At 38.6% G+C, this 23,973-nt stretch overlaps 1 protein-coding gene across 5 annotated transcripts in view; it reads right to left on the bottom strand.

The window, feature by feature from the left end:
- macrod2 (mono-ADP ribosylhydrolase 2) overlaps positions 1-23,973 on the bottom strand; it is a 1,355,048-nt gene that overhangs the window by 243,596 nt on the left and 1,087,479 nt on the right. The gene's annotated exons all lie outside the window — the stretch shown is intronic.

The raw sequence follows: 23,973 nt of genomic DNA, 5'->3' as shown, positions 1-23,973 counted from the left end.
TAAAATGGAAATTTAGATGGTTTATATGTGAGTCTTCATCTCAGCTATTTTCCCCATCATGGGGCAGCATATTGGTTGAAGGGGGCGGGATAGTGAATACTGCATTTTTGATCTGAGCATCAAAATATAGTGTTCACTATTACCAATGGTTTCACATATTCTCATGAAGTCTCAGAACATATCCTTCATGGATATGGGGGTGTATACTGTAATGCCTGATAACATACAAGGCAGTAAGATAAGAGGAAGACCACACTCCAAATTGATACACTCAACTGAGGAAGCCTGAGACCCAAGTTTTCAAAATCTGAGCAGGTCTGTTGAGGACAGGGTGACCTGAAGGTCTCTCATTCATGGGATTATCATAAGTCAAAGATGACTTGATGGCAGTTAACAACAAAGGAATCTTGTAGCATCTAAGAAAGCAGTCTGACATTTATAAAAGCTTAGCTACCAACCTCTTGCAATACATGGAGCGAGAGCTGCCAGATGTCCAAGCTGAGTTTAGAAAAGGCAGAGGAACAAGATACCAAATTGCCAATATCCGCTGGATAATGGAGGAAGCCTGAGAGTTTCAGAAAAACATCTACTGCTTTATTGACTATTCTAAAGCCTTCGACTGTATGGACCATAACAAACTGTGGCATGTGCTTGGTGGTATGGGGATACCAAGTCACCTTGTCTATATCCTGAGAAATCTGTATAAAGACCAAGTAGCCACAGTAAGAACAGACCATGGAACAACAGACTGGTTCAAGATTGGGAAAGGAGTACGGCAGGGCTGTCTATTATCACTTTACCTATTCAACTTGTATGCAGAACACATCATGCGACGTGTGGGGCTTGACGAATCCAAGGCTGGAGTTAAAATTTCTGGAAGAAACATTAACAACCTTAGGTATGCAGATGACACCACTCTGGTGGCTGAAAGTGAGAAGGAGCTGAGGAGCCTTATCACCAAGGTGAAAGAAGAAAGTGCAAAAGCCGGGCTGCAGTTAAACATCAAGAAAACCAAGATCATGGCAACCAGACCGATTGACAACTGCAAATAGAGGGAGAAAACGTGGAGGCAGTGACAGACTTTATATTTCTAGGTGCGAAGATCACTGCAGATGCAGACTGCAGCCAGGAAATCAGAAGACGTCTAATTCTTGGGAGGAGAGCAATGGCCAACCTCGATAAAATACTGAAAAGCAGAGACATCACACTGGCAACAAAGGTCCGCATAGTGAAAGCAATGGTATTCCCCATAGTAACCTATGGCTGCGAGAGTTGGACCATGAGGAAGGCTGAGCGAAGGAAGATAGATGCTTTTGAACTTTGGTGCTGGAGGAAAATCCTGAGAGTGCCTTGGACCGCTAGAAGATCCAACCAGTCCATCCTCCAGGAAATAATGCCCGACTGCTCACTGGAGGGAAGGATACTAGAAGCAAAGTTGAAGTATTTTGGCCACATCATGAGAAGACAGAAAAGCTTGGAGAAGATCATGATGCTGGGGAAAAAAGAAGGAAAAAGGAAGAGAGGACGACCAAGGGCGAGATGGATGGATGGTATCCTTGAAGTGACTGGCTCGACCTTGAAGGAGCTGGGGGCAGCGACGGCCGACAGGGAGTTCTGGTGTGGACTGGTCCATGATGTCACAAAGAGTCGAAAACGACTGAACGAGTAAAGAAGAAAAAGAAGACCAACGTCTTGCTCTCAATCAGTCATGAAGATGCTATGAGATCCCTTTACAAAATGATTCAGACTAACCTGGTTGTGTGTTTGAACATATGCATAGTTTGAGATCCCCAAACCTGTTCATCACCATTGTTGTTATTGTTATGATTAACTTCATTTACATCATGCCTTTTCCCTGTAAACTGAGACTTGAGGTGGCTTTCATGACTTATTAGAATGAAGTAAAGGCTATAATATTTTCCTTATATTACTGGTTCACTGGCCTTAATCTATTATTTTCCCCTCAAATTCTAAGATTTCCAAAATAAGACCTGAATCCATTTTCAAATGAAACTGTGGCTCAAACAGGTTCATTGGAATGACCAGTATTCTGAATTGAAATATCCGTCTTATCATGAACTCATTAGTTATAGCATGAGATTACTCACATAGTACGGTGCAGCTATCTTGAAATATAATTTGTACAAGAAGCAACCTGTTGGCTATAGAAAACTATCTAGAGGGAGAGTTCTACTAGTTTAAAGTCAATTAGCTCAAGTTCCCTCAAAAGCCAGACCTTTCTACCCTCATTAGCTGCAACAAACACAGCTTACTGAAATTATTATTCCTTTAGCAGCTCATTAATATCAGAACTTGTTAGCGTTACAGAATATTATGTTCATGTATTAAGAATGCTATTTTAAAAACATCATGATTTTTAAAAAAAAGCACACTGAATTTTCTAAGAGTCCAGTTAGGAAATATGGAATGAAAAAGGATTTCATCCTAACAGACAACATACTAAACCTCCCCCCACTCATATTTTATTGATGGGTTGAATAAATTGGTACTTAGACTGGCACGTGATAAACATTCACATTCACTGTCAATCAAGCTGTTTTTACCGTTACTGCTTTACAACAGCAGTGAAAAATTTGTATTTTTCAAATTTGTATAGTGCAACAAAGAGAGAAATTTTATCTAATCCAATGCCAGCATGTGACTAAAAAGACATCAAACACTACATCCAACAAATATTCAACCAAATTATTGGTAAATTGGTAAATCTTAGTAAATGTTAATATTGTCAGAAAGATACACTACAAGTGAAGAAGATTCAATATTATTCTCAAAATGCATTATATGACAGTGTAGACAAGGCCTCTGTCTAAGAGCAGCCAACTTACCAAAATCTTTCCAAACACAAACCAATGCAGCATCATTCATGAAATCATGAAGAATGACACAGGGTAATATCAAATGATCTGCAGGCCATTCTCACTTTAGTTAATGTGAGTGTTCATAGCTCAACAATCAGGAAAAGATGAGAAAAAATTACATTCATGGGATGACATGAGAAAACAAAACCAGCCCATTTAAAATTTTCTAGAGATCAAGACAATCCCCAGGACTTCCAGAAGAACATTTGGGGGGGGGGGGGGGGGGGTAGAAATTTTTGGCCTCAAAAGTATTTCTGGCAACAGACATTGAGTTGGCACAGAAAAACTTCATTCCAGCTGTCAAACACAGTGGTAGGTGCCTGATGGTTTGGATCTACTCTGCAGCCCCTGGGTCTGTTGGTTTGCCATCCATAGAACCATTAATTCAGTACTATTATCACAACTATCTAGAGGAAAATGTTGCGTCATTCATCTTAGAGGTAAGTACTTTGAATGTGATTTCCTGCTTCTTGGCAGGGGGTTGGACTGGATGGCCCATGAGGTCTCTTCCAGTTCTACTGTTCTATGATTCTAAGTCTGAACTGCAAGTCAATCACATGATGTTCCACCTGAACATTAGGAAGAACTTCCTAATTGTGAGAGAGAGTTGTTCAGCAGTGGAACTCCCTACCCCAGAGTGTGGTGGAGGCTTCTTCTTTGGAGGCTTTTAAACAGAGGCTGGATGACCATCTCTTAGGGGTGCTTTGAATGCAATTTTCCTGCTTCTGGGCAGGAGACTGGATGGCCCATGAGGTCTCTTCCAACTCTTGGTTTCTGTGATATGACACTGTTCTAAAAGTTACAAGCAGATCTATCAAATAATGACTGCAGAAGATGATCTTGTATGTCTTGGAATGTCCTGGTCAATGTCTGGATCTAAATTGCATAAAATACCACAGGATCTGAAGTGAGCTGTCCAGGAAACGTGAGAATCATGCTGATCAAGGGAGTAAAACTAGATTCTGAACATAACCATTCACACATTTTTCAACACATGTGGTACTGAATGCTGAATCACTTATGGGAAAATGATGTTGAAAATGTGTCCTAGGGGTATGTCACCTGTCTAATCACATTAACTATTATTATTTGCCTGGAATTATGTAGTTAGACTGAGGATCTAATATCTCAACCAAATGAGCTCACAAGTTTTTCTCATAAATGTAACTGTTTAGAACAACACTACAGGAAAATGGTCATGAAAATCCATAAATGTGGAGGGCTCTTATTCTGAAAATGTATCAAACGCTAAGCCTTGGGAGTTTTAAAAAATTTTTTTATACTTCCCCTGTGAACACCTTATGTGTCAAATTAGATGTCAGGCTATTCTGGCTTTTTCATCATTTTACATATGCAACAGAAAGATGCAGCTTATGGGGTGAAAAATTCACAGCCATGTGCTGATCCAGCTTTCAACACAGAAGGCAAAAATGCTACGGGAAAGAGATGTCAGAATTTAAGTTCACCAGAGTTATTTATATTTAATTGAAGGGCTGTTTTTGAAAGTAGGAAAGATTTAAGTGACTGGAGCGGGCAAGCTGCAGTAAAATATCTACTATTATATGAATCCATTGAGGGGGGAAATCAAATAACTTTGTATAAGTTCAGAACTGTACGCCTATTGTAAACACAATTAGACTTGGCTAGTATTTATTAAAACCAGTTGCATTAATCTTTGGGAAAATATTAATTCTCGAGCTATGTTACTGATATAGAGCTAACCTTGATACAATACAGTACACCTCACTGTATCTATTTATGTACATTTCACAAAATCTGCCCTCTCTACGAATTTTCTCCAGTGCCACTCTATGATACTACTGAAAAAAGTCCTTCAAAACAATCCATAGTTTTGTGAATCCATTCAAAGGCTGGGAACGTATGGCATAAAGATACAGGGATCTCACTGTCTTTTTAACATTACTTTTATTGAGATGTATGTCCTTCATACTTTTATGGTTTTAGGTTTAATACACAGGTCAAGCATCCCTTATTTATAATTCCAGAGTCTGAAATACCCCAGAATCCAAAACTGTTCACATGTTGTAGGGACTCATTTGCTTTTTGATGGTTCAATGCACACAAACTTTATTCCATGTCCAACACGGATTAAAAAATATTGTACAAATTTAATCTTAGGTTATGTCTATAAGCTGTATATGAAATATCAGTACATTTCATGGTAAGATTTCAGTCATCAGAATAATGAAGATATATGCAAATAAAGATATTCCAAAATCTGCAAATATCTGAAACACTTCTGGTTCCAAGCATTTTGAATAAGAGATACTCAACCTGTACTAGTATCCAAGTTTACTGCACTTCAGCAGGGTGGACCCTAAGATGTTGGAGACAACCACACTAATGCCTAGGTTGTTAGGCTTCAGTGAGTAAATGCAGGAAGTATGGCAAAAAGGGGTGAATGTCCCAAACAAGTTATGAACAATAGCAACATGCTATTGAAAGGATCTTTTCTATTGGGATGTTTCCTGTCAGTCATATTAATGAAAAGACATTGGGAGGCAATTTACTAAAATTTTCACCACTGATGCAAGATATGCACATAGTTCTCTTCAGGTTCTCAAAATAATCATAAGATGAATGAACAGGCTGCATGCATATGACTTCCTCTATGGTCTTTGCTCTGCTAGAGGGAGCTCAAAGCCCCTAGCACAAAACTCTGATGGAGGGGAGGGGATGATTCCGCATGCGTTACTAGGGTTCTTGTATACAAAGTTGAACAATTTTGCTAAGATATGTGTTTCTAGGTCTGGGGTTCCTATAGTAGGAGTCTTCCCCCACATTCCTTCGCATATTCATCTTGAATACCTGTGGAGTGGGGGTGCTCAAAAAAATAAGAAAGAAGCACTAAAATGAAGGCAAAGTGCAAGATATAGAAAAGGTTCTCATTAATGTACTGTTGAAGGTTTTCATGGTCAGAATTACTGGGGTGTTGTGTGGTTTCTAGGCTGTATGGCTATATTCCTAGTAGCATTTTCTCCTTCAGCATCTGTGGCTGAAGATGACAGCCAAAGATGAAGGCAAAACGTCCAGAGAAAATGATGGTAGAACACAGCCACATAGTCTGGAAACCACACAAGCCCAGAAACCACACAACACCCCGGTTTTTATTAACTTAGACAAACTAGTAGACTGATGTATTGCTGTTACATAATTCCCTTCAGATATTATGAAATGTTATAAATGCGACCTCACTACAAATGACAGAACAATATGCAGCCTTTTCTAAGTTTGTATTGCATATTCTATTGATGATACAATTGCATATCCTATTAATGAACACTTCATCTTCAAACTGCAGCTAAGCTCTGTCCTAATTTCAAATCAGTGATGTTTTACAAGGTGCATTTTTAAAGGTTTGTTAATATTGACTAAATTCCTTAATCATGCCATTACTAAATAAAATATAGAAACAGCTAGTCTAAAATTTAGCAGATTTATGAGGCACACATGAATATATTTGTAAGGAATGTTATTGCCTTTTGAGCTATAAACGATTAGTGCTGCAACATATTCTGATTCAGCAATATGCTTGCAGATGTAAAAATTAATGCAAACATGAAAAAGATATGTGAGTTTCACCATTTACTGTACAATTTTTTTAAAAGTTATGTTTAATTAATTTAAACACATAAATAGGTATAGAGTTTATGCTGAGATGAAATGTCCACACCTAGGTGGGTGGATTGCTTAATGAGGTTAGTCTTGTAGAGGTTTTTTGCAGATTGTCTTTCAAAAGCAAACTGAAAAGTACCTGTATGTTTCTAGACAGTTATAGTAAGAATAAGAACTGCATCTGCAAAATGGATTTTTAGACATTTGTTTATCAAATGCCCCTTCTCTCCTTCCTGGAACATGGAACCACGATCCCATATTTTGGCCCACGTGCTGTTTTAGGTCATCAGGAGATCCTTGTGAAACCAGGTAGTAAATCTGGAGTGAATAGGTATAATCTGCAAGCATTTGGATAAAGTCTCAAGGCTTCCTACTCTTGAAGAGTTTCTACTTTTGAGAAGCTCTCTTACTTCTAAGCATCTCCCAGTGCTTGCCATGTAGTGTTGCAATATGGTATTGCAGATCAGACAGATTTTTATTAATTAACTAGCTGTGCCCGGCCACGCGTTGCTGTGGCGTTGTCTGGTGGTGTTGGTGAGAAATTTGAGTTAGTGGTGGTATTGAATGTCTGTTGTATGGTTGTCTTTATGTTTAGTATGTATTTGGTTGTTTGTGTCATGTGAAAGTGGTGAGAGTAGAGGGGGTCTTTGTCACTGTGTAGTATTGTATAGTATGCATACGTTGTCCTAGTGTTGTGAATGGTTAGATTGTGTCTTGGTGCATAGTAGAAAGGGTTGGGGTGGATGGCCGTTAGGGGTGTCTCCAAATTATTGGATTGTATAGTTCTATGATGATGATGATGATGATGATGATGATTATTATTATTATTATCATTGTTGCTGTTATCATCATGATTATTATCTTTATTATCATCATTATTATTATATAGTGGGTGGATGGCCATCTGTCAGGAGTGTTTGGATTGTGTGGTCTTGCATGGTAGAAGGAGGTTGTACTGGATGATTCTTAGGGCTGTCTGGAAACATGAGGGTTCCATGATATTGTTATTAGATACTACTCTGAATTACAACAGTTGACTGTACTTATTATTTTTAATTATTGTTGTTAACTCTCAGGTAATAATGTTTGTACATGATGCTCTAAATAACATAGTGCATTTTATGTTTTGAATCTTTATAGTATTTGCTTATCTTTTTCACATAGAAAGAAGATAGCTCTATACTCAAGAGGCCTGACTATTTCTGTGGCCCTTACATGTCACATCTCGTTTTATGTTTTGAACCTTTATGGTGTTTGCTTATCTCTTCGACATTGTCTAGTATAGACATTTGTGTGTATTTATCATCTGTCAGGAGTGTTTGGATTGTGTCCTCCTGTGTGGTAGAAGGAAGTTTTACTGGATGATTCTTAGGGGTCTCTGCAAACCTTAGGATTGTATGATGTTGTTGTTGTTATTATTATTATTATTATTATTATTATTATTATTATTATTATTATTATTATTATTATTGAGAGGCTGGATGGCCATCTGTTGGGAGTGCTTGGATTGTGTCCTGCATGGCAGATCGTGGGAGGTGTTAGCCAGCCCTTATTGTTTAGTGTCTGGCATTCCCCTGTTTTAAGAGTGTTGTTTTTTATTTGGTGTGATTTTAAGCTTGTTAAAATATTAGGAGTCAGATTGTGTTGATTGTCATGGTTCATAGCATATATTTAAAATATTGAGTATTAAAATGGGTTGGATATTGTAGAAGGTTGGATAAGGGAGAGTATAGTGGAGATAAATAATTCGGATGATGGGCGGGCGCTAGGACCCAGGGGACAGCTTTTTCCCATTGCCTGCCTTTCCTCTTGCCGGCGGGCCATGAGGCTTCTCTATCCCTCCCGGCATGGTTCCCGATGGTGCGTTGTGGGTTCTGTCCATGTGGAGGTGCATGACGTGATTTTTTGTTGTTTCAACCTTAAGGCGTGGATGTTGTATTGTGTGGTGAAATTGCTAGGTTGTGGCGTGTTTAGTTTTGTTGTTTTGCTCGGTGCCAGGATTCCAATACCATTATATATATATAGATTAACACACTTGTGAATGTGCATATTTTCAGGATCCTTTCGTATCAGTGCCTGTCCGAGTTTTGAAATAACTGGTATAGATAAAATGACAAAGTACTGAGGACTTTAGGCCTGGATGGATGGATCTTACCTTCAATTCCATCACATGCTGGCCCAAAGCAGCATTCATATGGGCTGATGAAATTGAAGTATTGTTTAAAATATAACATGGCTATTTGGAAAAATTGGAAAATTTATGTAACTGAGACTGTGACTTGCCATAATCACCCCCTCCCCATGCTGCAACCGATATGGGAGCCATTGTGAGAAAACACAATTAGGGTTTGATTGGAAGATTGGAGGAGGGCGAATGTGGTCCCTATCTTCAAGAAGGGAAAAAAGAACGACCCAAACAATTACCGTCCGGTCAGCCTCACATCAATACCAGGCAAGATTCTGGAAAAGATCATTAAGGAAGTGGTCTGCGAACACTTAGAAACAAATGCGGTCATTGCTAATAGTCAACACGGATTTACCAAAAACAAGTCATGCCAGACTAATCTGATCTCTTTCTTCAATAGAGTTACGAGGTGGGTCGATACAGGAAATGCCGTGGATGTAGCCTACCTGGATTTCAGTAAGGCCTTCAACAAAGTCCCCCGCGACCTTCTGGCAAATAAACTAGTAAAATGTGGGCTAGACAAAACTACAGTTAGGTGGATCTGTAATTGGCTAAGCGAACGAACCCAAAGGGTGCTCACCAATGCGTCGCCTTCATCATGGAAAGAAGTGACAAGTGGAGTGCCGCAGGGCTCCGTCCTGGGCCCGGTTCTGTTCAACATCTTTATTAACGACTTAGACGAAGGGTTAGAAGGCACGATCATCAAGTTTGCAGACGACACAAAACTGGGAGGGATAGCTAACACTCCAGAAGACAGGAGCAGAATTCAAAACGATCTTGACAGACTAGAGAGATGGGCCAAAACTAACAAAATGAAGTTCAACAGGGACAAATGCAAGATACTTCACTTTGGCAGAAAAAATGGAATGCAAAGATACAGAATGGGGGACGCCTGGCTTGACAGCAGTGTGTGCGAAAAAGACCTTGGAGTTGTCGTGGACAACAAGTTAAACATGAGCCAACAATGTGATGCGGCAGCTAAAAAAGCCAACGGGATTCTGGCCTGCATCAATAGGGGAATAGCGTCTAGATCCAGGGAAGTCATGCTCCCCCTCTATTCTGCCTTGGTCAGACCACACCTGGAATACTGTGTCCAATTTTGGGCACCGCGGTTGAAGGGAGATGTTGACAAGCTGGAAAGCGTCCAGAGGAGGGTGACTAAAATGATTAAGGGTCTGGAGAACAAGCCCTATGAGGAGCGGCTTAAAGAGCTGGGCATGTTTAGCCTGCAGAAGAGAAGGCTGAGAGGAGACATGATAGCCATGTACAAATATGTGAGGGGAAGTCATAGGGAGGAGGGAGCAAGCTTGTTTTCTGCGGCCCTGCAGACTAGGACACGGAACAATGGCTTCAAACTACAGGAAAGGAGATTCCACCTGAACATCAGGAAGAACTTCCTCACTGTGAGAGCTGTTCGACAGTGGAACTCTCTGCCCCGGACTGTGGTGGAGGCTCCTTCATTGGAGGCTTTTAAACAGAGGCTGGATGGCCATCTGTCGGGAGTGCTTTGAATGCGATTTCCTGCTTCTTAGCTGGGGGTTGGATGGCCCATGAGGTCTCTTCCAACTCTACTATTGTATGATTCTATGATTCTATGATTCTATGAAGTGTAAAAGTACCCCCTTCCGGTCCCATATGAAGCCCCTGTAATCCTGAGAATCAACCATTTGTGAATCCACTCTGTATTTTAGTCAAAACTTTAAATAGTGTATGGTTGCTATGAAATCTCAGAGCAGATTCATCACCTTCTGACAGAAAAGGCACTAGATACTTCTCATGTAGAATAGTCTCATTCTGAGGATATGAAAGTTGGGAGGCACTCACTTGCCTAAGGGGAAAGAGATTAGTCCCATTTTACCATACACAGCTCACCCAAGTTATAGTATATGGCTTAATACAATACAGTTAGTGTAAACAGTATTTTAATTACACACACCTTATTTATTTCGCTCTTTAATCCTCTCATTAGCACGATAAACATTTTACATCACTGAACAACGGTAACTTTGTTAGCTTAATAGAACGCAGCATGGAACTGGCTGGTGCTTTCTTCTGATTTATAGTCTTATATTGATTTTCCCTTTCCTTTGAATTATGGGTGTTACTTCCTCTCTTATAACTTTCTTCTACTTTGAGAGAATGAAGTTTCATTGGTCTTTCATCTTGCTGTCATACGCAAATGTTAAAATGATATACCCACAAAAAGAACATGGCAAGTTCTTTTCATATAATCCAGATACCTGTGCTCTTTTTTAACATTGATGAAAGATCTAAAACCTGCTGTGATCAGATGGGGATATGCTCTCTGTTGGTGAATTGTTTCCCACCCACCTTGCATTGGAATGGAGACATGAATATGAATGTCCAGATGGGGCACTGGGGTATAATCAAAACAGAAACTGCAAAGGCATGTTTTGTAACCTAGAGCCATCTGTACTGCCAAAAGAGCCTGAGGAAAACATGTGGGCTGCAAAAGAGGGGTGAAATATATGAAGAGATAAGATTAAATAACAGTTGCTACAATGGATTGCATTCATATATTCATGACTAGATGTTACTTTAGAAATCTTTAAGAATCGTAAGTTACTATATATATATCAGATTCACTCTGCTTTGTATTTTGCAAGAAAGCTATATAATGAGAATTGTCCCAGAGCAGATAAAAACAAAACAACAGGACTGAATTAATTTTGGCTGGTTAGAGAATGTGTGGGAGAAAACATTCCCACGTGTACAGGGATTTTGGGTCTTCCTCCTAGCAACTTTTCCCATGGAGCAGCTTCCAAAATTATTCCATGTAGAACCAACGAGCTTTGATGACTTGGTGTAAGAAATGTTCATGCTGAAGCAGAGAGAGTAGACTGGACAAGGACAGTTGTAACAGCCATTTTGCTTTGTAGCAGCTTCAGTGAATTGGAGCAGTGCATTTTCTATATACCTGCTCAGAAGTAATCATGCAAGATGGCATAGGATCTTGGGACTGCAATCTAAGGACCTTATCACATTAAGTGAAGGATTTGTCATGCATTGTGGTGAATCTGTGGGGTCCTGGCATGGCCCAACTTACCTCTGCCACCTTCCCACAGGAGAAGGATCCACTACCTCCCCCCCCCCCTCCATTGTAGCAAAGGCAACACGGGAAGTCTCCTGTGTTGCTGCGGTGGTGGTGTACACTGTTTACTCCCCCTTTCACCACAGAGCCCGGACAAAAGTAGATGTGCACCATGTAATGGGCTCAATGGCAAAAGGAGCAAGGAAACAGCATAAAACGGATAAATCAGCCCATATGATGAAGTCCTAAGTCAGAAACGAGCATCTGTAATTTGTTGTTTTTGAATGACATGGAGCTCTTGTGGAAATAATTCAATTCCATGGAAAGTGGAAAAGATAACACTGAAGTTGCATTTTTTTTTCCAGTTGCCAAATGGACTAAATGAGAGTGAGAGCATAATTTTGGAACATGTCCTTAAAAATCCTTTGTTAGAATTTGATCTTACTTCTTCCAGGAATTTGACAGGTCATATCAGGCAATCCACTCAATCTCCTATCTGGAGTATTGGGGTAATATCTAGGGCAAGACAATGTACAGGGCTATTGGAAGTCTAAAATATCACAAAGATTTTGAAAACTTAGAAAAAACGACTTTTTGGATAATATGAACTGTCATTATTAACTATAGCAATCAGTAAGTGTTTCCATGGTCCACATGGCAAAAAATCTGTTTCTCAAAGGGTTCTGGAAATAGACAGGAAATGCTGTTAGCTGGTTTTGGGCTTCTGAGCTTTACATATTTTACTCTTTTTGCACAATTTCATTGTGTATTTCCCTTTATATCTTATATCCTGCCTCCTGGAGTCCTTATGTTAGTAAGACTCAGTGACAGTTTCCATGTTGGCAGGGTGCTGAAGCCATTCTGGCTTTTAGCCTGAAATTTAAGTGAGCTATATAAAGTGCTGAGCCCATTTTGAAGGTAGGGCTACACTCCTTGGGTACCTCCTTCACAATTGATACTAAAATCCTGTGCAGATTTGCCATTCTACTGACATGGTATGACATTGAGAAGCTTTTAAATGTTCCATTGATCTTTTTTAAGGCAACTTGACCCATCATACTTTGGCCAACTGTCTAGACTGCAGCTAAACAATATAAATATTGTAATAAATAAATAAATAAATACTCGAGTATAAGTTGGGTTTTTCAGCCCTTTTTAGGGCTGAAAAATCCCCCCTAGGCTTATACTTGAGTGAAGGTCCCGGCTGGCTTATATTCAGGCCTGCTTATAGTCGAGTACATAGGTAATCAGAGTTGGACAGTCTTATCTTATTAAAGTCTTATCTTATTAAAGTTAAAGTAGTGTAGACTGTTGATTCACAACTCTTGTGAAAATATGAGGGTGAATGGGGCCAGTGACAAACACATGAAAGACATCAATGTGGCTTTTGTGAGGTGACCTTCTCATTCTTCCTCAGGCCATAATTGTAAGATGACTATTATTTATTATTTATTTTATTTACAGTATTTATATTCCGCCCTTCTCACCCCGAAGGGGACTCAGGGCGGATCACATTACACATATAAGGCAAACATTCAATGCCTTAACATAGAACAAAGACAAGACAAACACGGGGCTCCGAGCTGGCCTCGAACTCATGACCTCTTGGTCAGAGTGGTTTGTTGCAGCTGGCTGCTCAACAGCCTGCGCCATAGCTCGGCCCAATGTGCCACAGCCCGACTACACCAATGCAGCAGGACAAATTCTTAAAAATTGTACAAGCATTGTGACAAACATGGAGAATCACTCTCTTAAGCAAATATATTTACAAGGATTTTTAAAGAAAACAAGACATAAATACAGTCTTCTGTCATCTCTTCCAGAAGCTAGTCAGATTGACCTAACAGAGATCAACTGGTGACAGCAATATTTGCTCTAGATATTCCAGCATAAACTTCAGACTCAGCCACCATTGGAAAAAATGCCTTCTTGCTCTTATCTTTGTACTTGTTTATTCAGTACAGCCTCAGGAGAGAACTTTATTGGGCCACTCTGCAATATCATGACACTATACCATCACAGCATTGCACACCACAGGTGCTGGCACAGCTCTTTGAAATGCAAATAAGCAAAGCTTTATACATCTGTATTTTCTAGTCTAAATCTGTCAGCTTTGTAACAATATTAGTTGGAGCATTAATTAGATGGCTCATTCCTATTCTACATGCCATTTAATGCTTATTTGCCACTTAAAATGAGCCAATTTTTTCCATCTGCAAAGTGACAACTAGATTTCATTTAAGCAGGCAAAAACAAAGCTTTTAAAGAACACACACAATGCTTTTATAGATCAACAATTCAGCACTTAGCCAGAGAATGATCTGTTAAATACACTAAAAAAGCTAAGCTGCTGCTCACAATTTACAATAAAGCAGAGCAGTAGCCTTCCTATAGGCAAAGATTAGTACTGAAACCCATGCAGCTCTTGGAGGAGGTGGCACTTGGCAAAGAGATCCATTAATTAATGAAAAGCACTATATCATCCCATGAAAAGGAGATAAGGAGTTTTATTTTAGTAGCCCTGCTACATATTTCAAGATAAATACAAGTGTCAAATAGACTGTTGACTCTTGCGGAATAAGAACATGAACATGGTAATCTATGTTCCTTGTAATCTCTAGTTGTGTATATCTGTGTTTATTATAACTGAATGGTGTGTAAGTAGGTGATAACTCAAAAGCAAGTAAAAGTATGTTCAAAATATCTCTCATGGTGGATTAAAGTCCAAGCTGAAGACCTGTTCCCTCAGTCTTCCTACCAACCTATTTGTTTTACTTGCTAGAGTGGCTGCAGTGGATTGCCCTTGTCGCTTCCCTCCTCCTGCATGGTCCACAGATTTTGGGAAATGTCATTTTCCCAGAGCTCCTGTTAGATTACAGGGGATGATGTAGGAACCTCCTTGCTCTGTGAGAGGAAAAGAACCTGGCATGTGCCCAGAAAAAGGGATACAGGACCTATGTAATGAATCTCCTTTTGCCCTAAATGTCCTAATGATCATCCACCCCCACATAAATATATTAAGACATATATTTGTAACTGAGCCCTCTCAGTGATACAGTATGCTGTCTGTTCTCTACACCCTTTTTTGGAAGTAAGCTACATTGAAAACATAGAAGGGTCTTCTATAGAAGTTTATGCATTGTAAGAAACCAAATATTTAAAAAAGATCAAATAAATGGGTGAAATAACTACCTCTGCCTTTGACTGTGTCCTGCACATGGTCCTTTAACTCAAGCTTGGTAGATAAGATATATACAGCCTTTTTGCACTTTCCTTTAAAAGAATTTCAAATGCAATCCTGTATCTTCTAATAAGCAGGATTAGAAGATACATGTGGCAGGAGATTTTGTAGGACATTTTCATTCACTTCTGAGGTTCTGAAGACTCATATAATCCAGTTCGAAGACAACCCTTCCTGTATTTCCTCTCCTGCATGTGTATTCTAGATTTCTGAAGGTTCTGGTTTGGTTTAGTAACCTGTATTTTGGTATAGTTTTAGCAGGAGCAAAAGCAATCATCCTCATAATTCTGCTCATCCTCATCCTCATAAGAAATCATCCAAATTAACAGAGGTGGATTTTATTATACCAAATGCAACATCAGCACTCAGAATCACAACCTGTTATCATCTAAGTTAAAGGTATGCATTATGAGTCGAGATAATTTCTCTCAGTTATGCATGTTTGGGATTGTGCACAAACACTAGTACCCTGCATTTGTATGTAAAGTACTATTGTAGCCATTTTCCCAAGCTAAAAATAAAACACATTTTCTATTTGGGATGCTAAAAGTAGCACATGGATTGATAGCAGTCAAACTGAAAACACAGAGTGTTTTCCCCCCTGAAAGGACACATGTTTGTTTTTTAAAAAAAATTAAGACCGCTAAGCAGCTTCTTAAAAAACTGGCATCACTTTTGCATAATAGACCTGTTAAACACTTCATTTTAAGGGAGATAAATTAAATTATAAATGCATGAGTGAATAATTCAAGTTCCATTCAAGAAATGAAGGGAGTTGAGAGAAAGACATAATATGGAGATGCAATCATAACCTATTCAAAGAGCACTTCTAGTGACACATGAAGTCACAGATAGCATCACGCTGAGATGAGCTTTCAACTTGATAGGGAGGCTTCTAAGGATGCCTGAAGTGCAATCACTGTTGCACTTAGGGCCAGAGCAGAAAAGACAGAATCTAACTGCCAAGTGGCATGGCATCTGGGTAAAAATTATGCAGATCTGGTTTAAAGGCAAATTAGAAAAGATTCAAAACTGGAGATGCATAAGCCCATCAAATCAACACGGGCATTTAAACCTTTAGTCAAGACATTGAAAAAATGTATTTAATGAAATGTAGAAGTATTTTATAAATACAAAGCTGTTTCTACCATGTTTTCTGAACACCTAAAACATATGAGCTATTTTGCCTTTTGATTTTCAGTATAATTTACAATTCTAATTACAACTGAGGGGCTGGGGACATAGAAATAAGGTAAATGGCAAGTAAGGAATATGACAACAGCGTTACAATGTCTCAAAAAAGAAAGAAAGCCCAACTTTTCCCTGTGCAAAATGGATGTCATTCTGTTTATTGGGGAAAGACAAAATGGGTAAGTATTGGACAATAGCTGCACAATTATGCATGCTTTCAGTGAAGTGAAGTACGTTCACTGTTTAATGCACAACACACTTTGGTTTAACTACTGATTTTTCAAAGGGTCTGAATATTGCTCATTCATTCCTCTATTACCTCCTCCCCCTTTCCTGTTTATTGCTTTTGAAGAATAATCAGAAAGCAGAAATACTTTATCTATATACACGAGACACAATTTTCTGGGCTATGGTCTCTATATATTGCTTCAAGAAGAGTGGAATATAAATGTAAATAAAACAGAGTATAAACTGAAGTAGTCAGTAGAACATCTCGTATTCTCAACTTGATGGTTATGAATTGAAGTGCATGCAAACTCTTCCCATTGTAACCATTTGTAAGCATGCCATTGTAAGTGCTGACCAAACAAAATTCAATTTCCAAATATAATACAAATAAACCACCTAGCTAGATGATTAAAAATATGCTAATTTTTCAAATCAGTGAAATTTGACAGTGCAGCTTTGAGTGATATGTAAGAAACATTTTTAATTGTCAAAAATATACAATTCATCATTAGGCAAGACACTGAAAACCAAGTGTCTGTTCAACACAAAATAATGTACAGGTTAAAAAGAAGAAAACATGGTTCCTTAGCTTACATGCTTTCAGCATTTGAGTAAGCCAGGCATGTCCAAAGTCTGGCCTGGGGAACCCTTGTTCAAATTCCCATTGGCCCCCAGCCTCTGTCATAAAATCAATAACAGTTGGCCAACAGTATAAAATACATGTGTACTAAAAAGCTATTTTATATTTCACTAGAAGATGGCAGTCAAGTCGTCCAGCGCCTCACAGATCACCATCTCCCTTTTCCTCTCTCTTTCTCAGCTAACCAGTCAACTGTCGTTGCTCTCTTTCTCATGTGAGCTCCCTGAACCACCCTCGTGCGTATGACCTGGCAGACCCTCAAAGAGCCTCTCCCAATTTGCTCCCTTGCTCACTCATTCGCAGCCCCACCTTCTGCTACACCACACGCATGTGCGTGTCGAGCTCCGCCGAATATTTATTCTATAAAAACACACTGTTGATTCAGTGCCTTATTGGTCAGGTACCTCAGGTTTGATTTCTTTCTGGTTTCTTCTTCTATCTTTTTATTTTCCTGTCCCACCATCTCCTTTGGTAGGGGAGAGGGTCATGCACGGCGGGGGAGGATCGAACCTACAGATGCAACAAGTGAATTCTCCCCAAAGAAGTAACAGTCTTCTAGGGAACTCTTTCTAGGTATGCAGATTTGTTAGGTATTTTCAAATTTTGAGATTATTAAAATCTCAACAGATCTGTTTCATACAAATATTTGATGTTTTTAGCATGATCACAGTTTGTGTCTTTCTGTATACTATTATGCCCCTATCCCACATGGTGCATTGGTATTAACTCCACCAATACATCCAAGCATTGGATTGAAATCCACGAAATCACATGCTGAAATGAATGAGTCTCAGAGGTGATGCTTGGTTTCTATTTCTCCCTGTTTTAAAAGACAACTGAAATTTAATACACGTGTCTCTGGGTTGTTGTATGTTTTTCCTCAGAGGATGCCTGCCATAGATGTGGGCGAAACATCAGGAGAGAATACTTCTGGAACATGGCCATACAGCCCAAAAAACATACAACAACCCTGTGATCCCGGCCATGAAAGCCTTCGACAACACACATATCTCTGCTTCTCTTTCTCTGTGTGTGTGAATATACACTCACACACACACATACACACACAGAGAGAAGCACAGACACGCACATGCGTATACACACATGCACTTACACAGATAAGTCATATATTATATTATTTAGATCTTGCTTTTTCCTCTCTTAAAAGAGACTTACAATGTTTAGATTTATTTGTATTCTGTGTGAAGAACTGAAAAGCATGCCATTTGCAATAAAAATTTATAAAATAGTTCATTTGTATTTAATGTTAATGGTTTAAAAAATGTCAGGCTGATTTGTTGGTCCCCACCCATTTTCACCTCACAAAATTTGGCCCTCTTTGCAAAAAGTTTAGACATCCCTGGAGTAAGCTAAGGAAGTAACAGAGCTCTCCAGAAGTAACAGTCCTATGGCTGTCCATAGTATGTACTTGCATCTTTGCGAGTTTCTCCTCCATACTAGAGGTCACATTTTTTTGGTAATAAACTCGAGTGTCAGATCAAATTCATAAGTTCGATAATATCTATTTGGCACAACATTTCTCTCTAGCAAACTCATGTCACTGTTAGGGGGTACCTGCATTTCATAGTCTTTACATCTCCACCTTTTTGTTGTTATTTTTTTCCTAACATTCATTCAAATGTTAAGTGGGGGTGCATTAATACTAATATAATGATATGCCAGTAACAGTACACATCTTCCTTTTTTGTAAAAAAGAAAAAGAAAAAAAGAAATAAAAAGCTCAAATGTATGCAGGGAAACAACCATTTTCAGATTTAAAGGCTTACCTTCCACCAGCCAGTTCCATCCACTACTACTCCCCTCCCTCCCGTCATGATATAATGAAGTAATATTATTTGCCACACACCTAAAGGTTTGAATTTTCTGTAAAACCTCAAGGAAAAGATGAACTGGTTGAAAGCCCAAATAAATTAATTGCAAACAAATAATCACGGACATAGTGTGTTAATATAAGAGTGCCTATGGGGAAAGTATTTTTTTTAGTCCATGGAGACAAGCTCTGTATGTTCTTCATTTGTAATGCAATATTTCACAAACATTTTCTCCTAAGGGGACCTAGTGGTGAAATGTTGCTTATGTTCCTTGTCCAATAACTACTTCCGCTCTGAATGTGTAACTGAAATGCTTAGCCTCTACTACTGCTTTCCTTCTATAGTTGAGAAATTGGCAAATTAAGCCATCTTAAAATGTCCTCCCCTGACCCACATTATGACACGTGCTGTTGGGAAGAATACAAGAGATCTCCCCAACATCAAAACAGCCTCAGTGTGGAAGGAGCATTAAATACAGTATATAATTATCCACCACAAGCAGCTTCCATGTTGTAACAGCGTTCCCTAGAGATATGCAAAATATTGGATTTTGAATACTTGGTAGCAGCAGCTTCCTCTTTAATGTTTCTGTATAATAATAATAAAAAACCCTGAGAACAAGACTGGTAGTTCTGAATGGTAGTTGCTGGCATTTAGTAAGAAAATTACCTCATACATTATGTCATTATAGTTTGCTCAAGGCAAACACGAGAGGATATTAAGGGCTTAAGGGTTCATGAATTATTTATTCACCCATACGCAAACTGACCTTTATGCATCCATATTAACTGTGAATCCATTTAATTTCTCAGTGTCAGAAAGACAGAAGGAACCTAAATATTGACAGCCCTCAGCTATTAAGTGAGAAACTTCAGTGATTTTGGAATTATAAAACAACAGCCCTCATATCTCCTCTGTAACCTCCACAATTAGCACTGTGTCACCCATCTCGAGAATAAACCATAATTTAAAGATATATCATTCATCAGTATAAATTAGAAAAAGATGAATGCTGCGTTTATTTATCACAACAAAATATGATTCACAATTATGTGAATGAACCATTATGAATGTAGAAACAGGAGCAGAAGCTTCCACTGTTAGATATTTTGTCCAAATGTTTCAAACAAACAATGGCTTAGAATCTGGCTTAATTGCAAATCTAGATAAAGAGGCAGAGGTTCCCCACAAAATATAGCAGCACGATCTTCTAATTTTCTCTTATCATTTGGGAAGGAGTGAATACTTTTAGGTTCCATTCAGGGACAAAACGTGTGATGCTATTGCATCTGAACAACCACTACATGGATACACTGTTGAATAGTTGCTATCCTTTTGAAAATACATTGCTAGTACAGTAGAGTCTCATTTATCCAACACTCACTTATCCAACGTTCTGGATTATCCAACACATTTTTGTAGTCAATGTTTTCAATACATCGTGATATTTTGGTGCTAAATTCGTAAATACAGTAATTACTACATAGCATTAATGTGTAATGAACTACTTTTTCTGTCAAATCTGTTGTATAACATGATGTTTTGGTGCTTAATTTGTAAAATTATAACCTATTTTGATGTTTAATAGGCTTTTTCTTAATCTCTCCTTATTATCCAACATATTTGCTTATCCAACGTTCTGCTGGTCCATTTATGTTGGATAAGTGAGACTCTACTGTACTGTAATTAAAGAACTGGCAAGATTGATGTCTTGTCTAATTGTCTCCTTAGCTGGAGCATACCGAGAACTGGATGAGATCTCAGGGGAAGAGCAGGGCCATACTGTTAGCACTGTCCCGTGTTATAGTAGACCCTAGTAGGTTTATCAATGTTTTTGGTGAGCTATCCCTCTTTTTACAAAAAGTAATTTGAATGGTTTAGTCTTGAATGGGCAATTAGAATCCATTAGCTGTACATCAGTATATATATAATATTTGCTAGAACTCATTAATTTTTTTCATGTCTGGAGTGACTTGAGAAACGGCAAGTTGGTTCTGTTGTGAATCAACAAAACTACTTATACTTTAGCCCCTTTGGAAAATGGGAAGTGGCAATGGGAACTATGTTCATGATGAGCACCTATGCTTCAAAATTTATCACTGCACTACTTAACTTATTGGTTTCAATATGTTCTTTTGAGAAGGACAAGCTTTGAGGACACCCATCTATGCTGAATAGTCTCACCCTCCTACTGTAGATTCACCAAGATTTCAGGAGCAATGTGTGCAGTAGTATTGCTAAGCAGAAGCCCAGAAAACAAAGTAAAGTTGCTACTTGCCCAAGTGCCAGAAGAGAGTGAACATCACAAGTTTTACTCATGAGGAGGGAAGAAGATGCCTAAAGCACTCCAAATTAAGATCCTTTGGACAAGCAAGGAAAAAAAGGATAATAAAGCAAGGGCAGCTATCAAGCTCCTCAGTCATGTCCTAGCTAGTACCAGATCAAGAGTACATCTCATTGTACTTGGCAGCTCCCCTGCTGCCTTCTGATTCACATGGCAGTTTCTGTTGAGGCAGCTTTGAATCTAGTAAAAATGTGAGACTGAGCATTAGTGAAGAATAATCAATATTCTGCCCCCCCTCTGCAATGAATATTTAAACTACATTATTGTTATCTTGATAGAATAGATCAAGAGGATTGGAAAACTATTAGGCCTTGTGAGTCATGAATGTCAGAAATGGGTATTCAGTTCTCCCAACTAATAAATTACTGAGTTTTTTGTTAGCTGTGGTGCCATGGTTTGCACCTTTCAATATTTTATGCTTCCGTTATATCATCTGTTAGTAAAAGCACCATGTTCATACATCTCTTTGCCATAATAATAATAATAATAATAATCACCATCATCATCAAAAACTCCCTTCTGCTCACTTACCTCCCACCTCATCTCTGCATTACCTTTAAGCTTTTCCCTCTTTTTCTTTCTCTGAATTCTCCTTTCAGCATGCATCTGGATTCTCCTCTTCTTCTAACTCTTTAATTGTCTCTACTGCTGAATTTCCAGCTCCCATCCCACAATGTAGAACTACTTCTGACAGGGCTCCATTGCAAAACTATAGAGGATCCGGCATATGCCACCAGGGTGGCAACACAAGGGGGAGGGCTCCCCATTTTCAAGTAGAATCAACGGGGGGAAGCCAGAAGGTGGACACTTTCCCCAACCCCTAGTAGGATGAGGTAAGGGCGAAGCCAGGTGATGCGGGGTGTGAGGCAACGGGTTCCCCCCACTGGGCATCACCGTATTTGCCACATTGCTTGGCAATTCTGGCTGCTCATATGATGAGGCCATAAATCACCATTTATTGTGGCATCTGATATTTTATTAAATACAGTTCTGCTCATTTAAGATCCTTGTTTCTATTTGGATTTGAATCTCCACCCACCATTGTTTCATTAAGTCTCTCCAACTTACATTTAGCAAATCTGTCATATTTCTTTTGATGAAGCATATAAGAGTCAAGCACTGTAGCAAGTGGCTTTTAAATATAAGAGGGTCAGTTATTGAATGGGAACATTCTCTGAAAACTGGAATGAAAAGTATGGGATTCCATGAAATAAAAATAGAGAGAATTGTTCATTGGGATTATTTTCTTTGTTAGGTGTTTAAATGGTAAGTTTTGCTTGCTCACCTCTCTCTTGTTTCTCAGTATTCAGATTTTTGTTTTCTGTTGGAAGATATTTTTTCTTCCTGGAGGAAGTCTTGCTTCTGCTTTTAAAGGAACTTATCTATAACCTTCCAGTTTCATGATTGTTATAATTCTTAGCTATTTAGACTGTGTGGGTGATTCAAAATACATACTTTGCCTGAGATTTCAGCTGAGAGATACCAGCTATTTCTTAAAATCATCCTGAAGATATAGTTAAAACTATTATTCCAATTGTCAAAATTATTTCCTCAAACTTTGAGCAAACAGCTTCACCAAAATTAATCCAAGTTATATTTCTAATTATTTTGTTTGCTTCATGCCAGCATTTAAATCCTTAGACATCAATTCTGGACTTACTCAAGGAAAGGAAACTCATCACAAAAATGGAAACATTTCTCTCATCTCCCCCTGTTTGATAAACCCAAATACACATAAAGCACCAATAAAAATAAAATGCCAATGAGTGATTGCTGCATGGATAAACACAGAACCTAAGGATGAATAAAAAAATACTGGGCCAAACCCATTTTCATTGAAGCACAATTGCTACTTCACATGCCAGCTGGGATCATAAAGAGTTTTTTATTAATGCATGGCTTTTGTTTTCATTTTGTTGAATTTGCCTTTACATAAGAATAAATGAGAAGCAGATTTAAAGTCTCATTTACACAGCCTGAAGTAAACACACAATTTCTGTTATATGTGATGCCTGGAGAGCAGGAGACTCATTCATTATTTTTGTCATTTGCATTCACTAAGACAGCTTTCAGCCCTTGAAACCAAGTGAAAGAACATTGCTGCTCTGGCCTTTGGATAATAAGAGACAACTGCCACATTGCCCTCTGCTGTATGCACAGGCTGAAAGAATAAATGAGTATTTAGATCCAAATCATGAAGACTCACACTGTGATAAATAATACCATTTCATGAAATACCTATATGTCTTTTCAGGATACAGGATTTTTCTAAGACAAGGCTTACTGATTACAAATGGATACATAGCCACACTGGGCTTTTCATCATACTTCGTCCAAAGAATACCTCTTTCATTCTTTTCTAAATAGACCTTGCGTATTATGGAAATAACATTCACAACCTGAACTGAGGAGTTCATGACTGCTACAATCAGCGGCACGCAGAGTGCCATTCATTCATCTCCGGCTGCTTCTCAAATTACGTTTTTTTTCTTTTGTCCCTGAAACAGAACCTCTCTTCAGCTTTCTACACAGACACACACAGACACAAGCCTGTCTGACTGAAAAATATAAGCAATATACATGTGTGAACTGCACAGCTTTTCCAAAGAATTGAAGTTCAGAGCTCTGTGACAGTTTTAACTGTATCTATGGCTCAGATAGATATATAGCTATGGAGTAGATTCAGAAAAGAGATCCCTCTAAAGAAGCCTAGTTTGAGAATCAACCTTTGTCCTGCTTCCATAG

This window comes from Anolis carolinensis, chromosome 1, assembly GCF_035594765.1.
Source record: "Anolis carolinensis isolate JA03-04 chromosome 1, rAnoCar3.1.pri, whole genome shotgun sequence".
NCBI classification, from domain to species: Eukaryota; Metazoa; Chordata; class Lepidosauria; order Squamata; family Dactyloidae; genus Anolis; species Anolis carolinensis.
The sequence above is the reverse complement of the archived record's forward strand: the minus strand, read 5'-3'. Positions and strand labels throughout refer to the sequence as shown.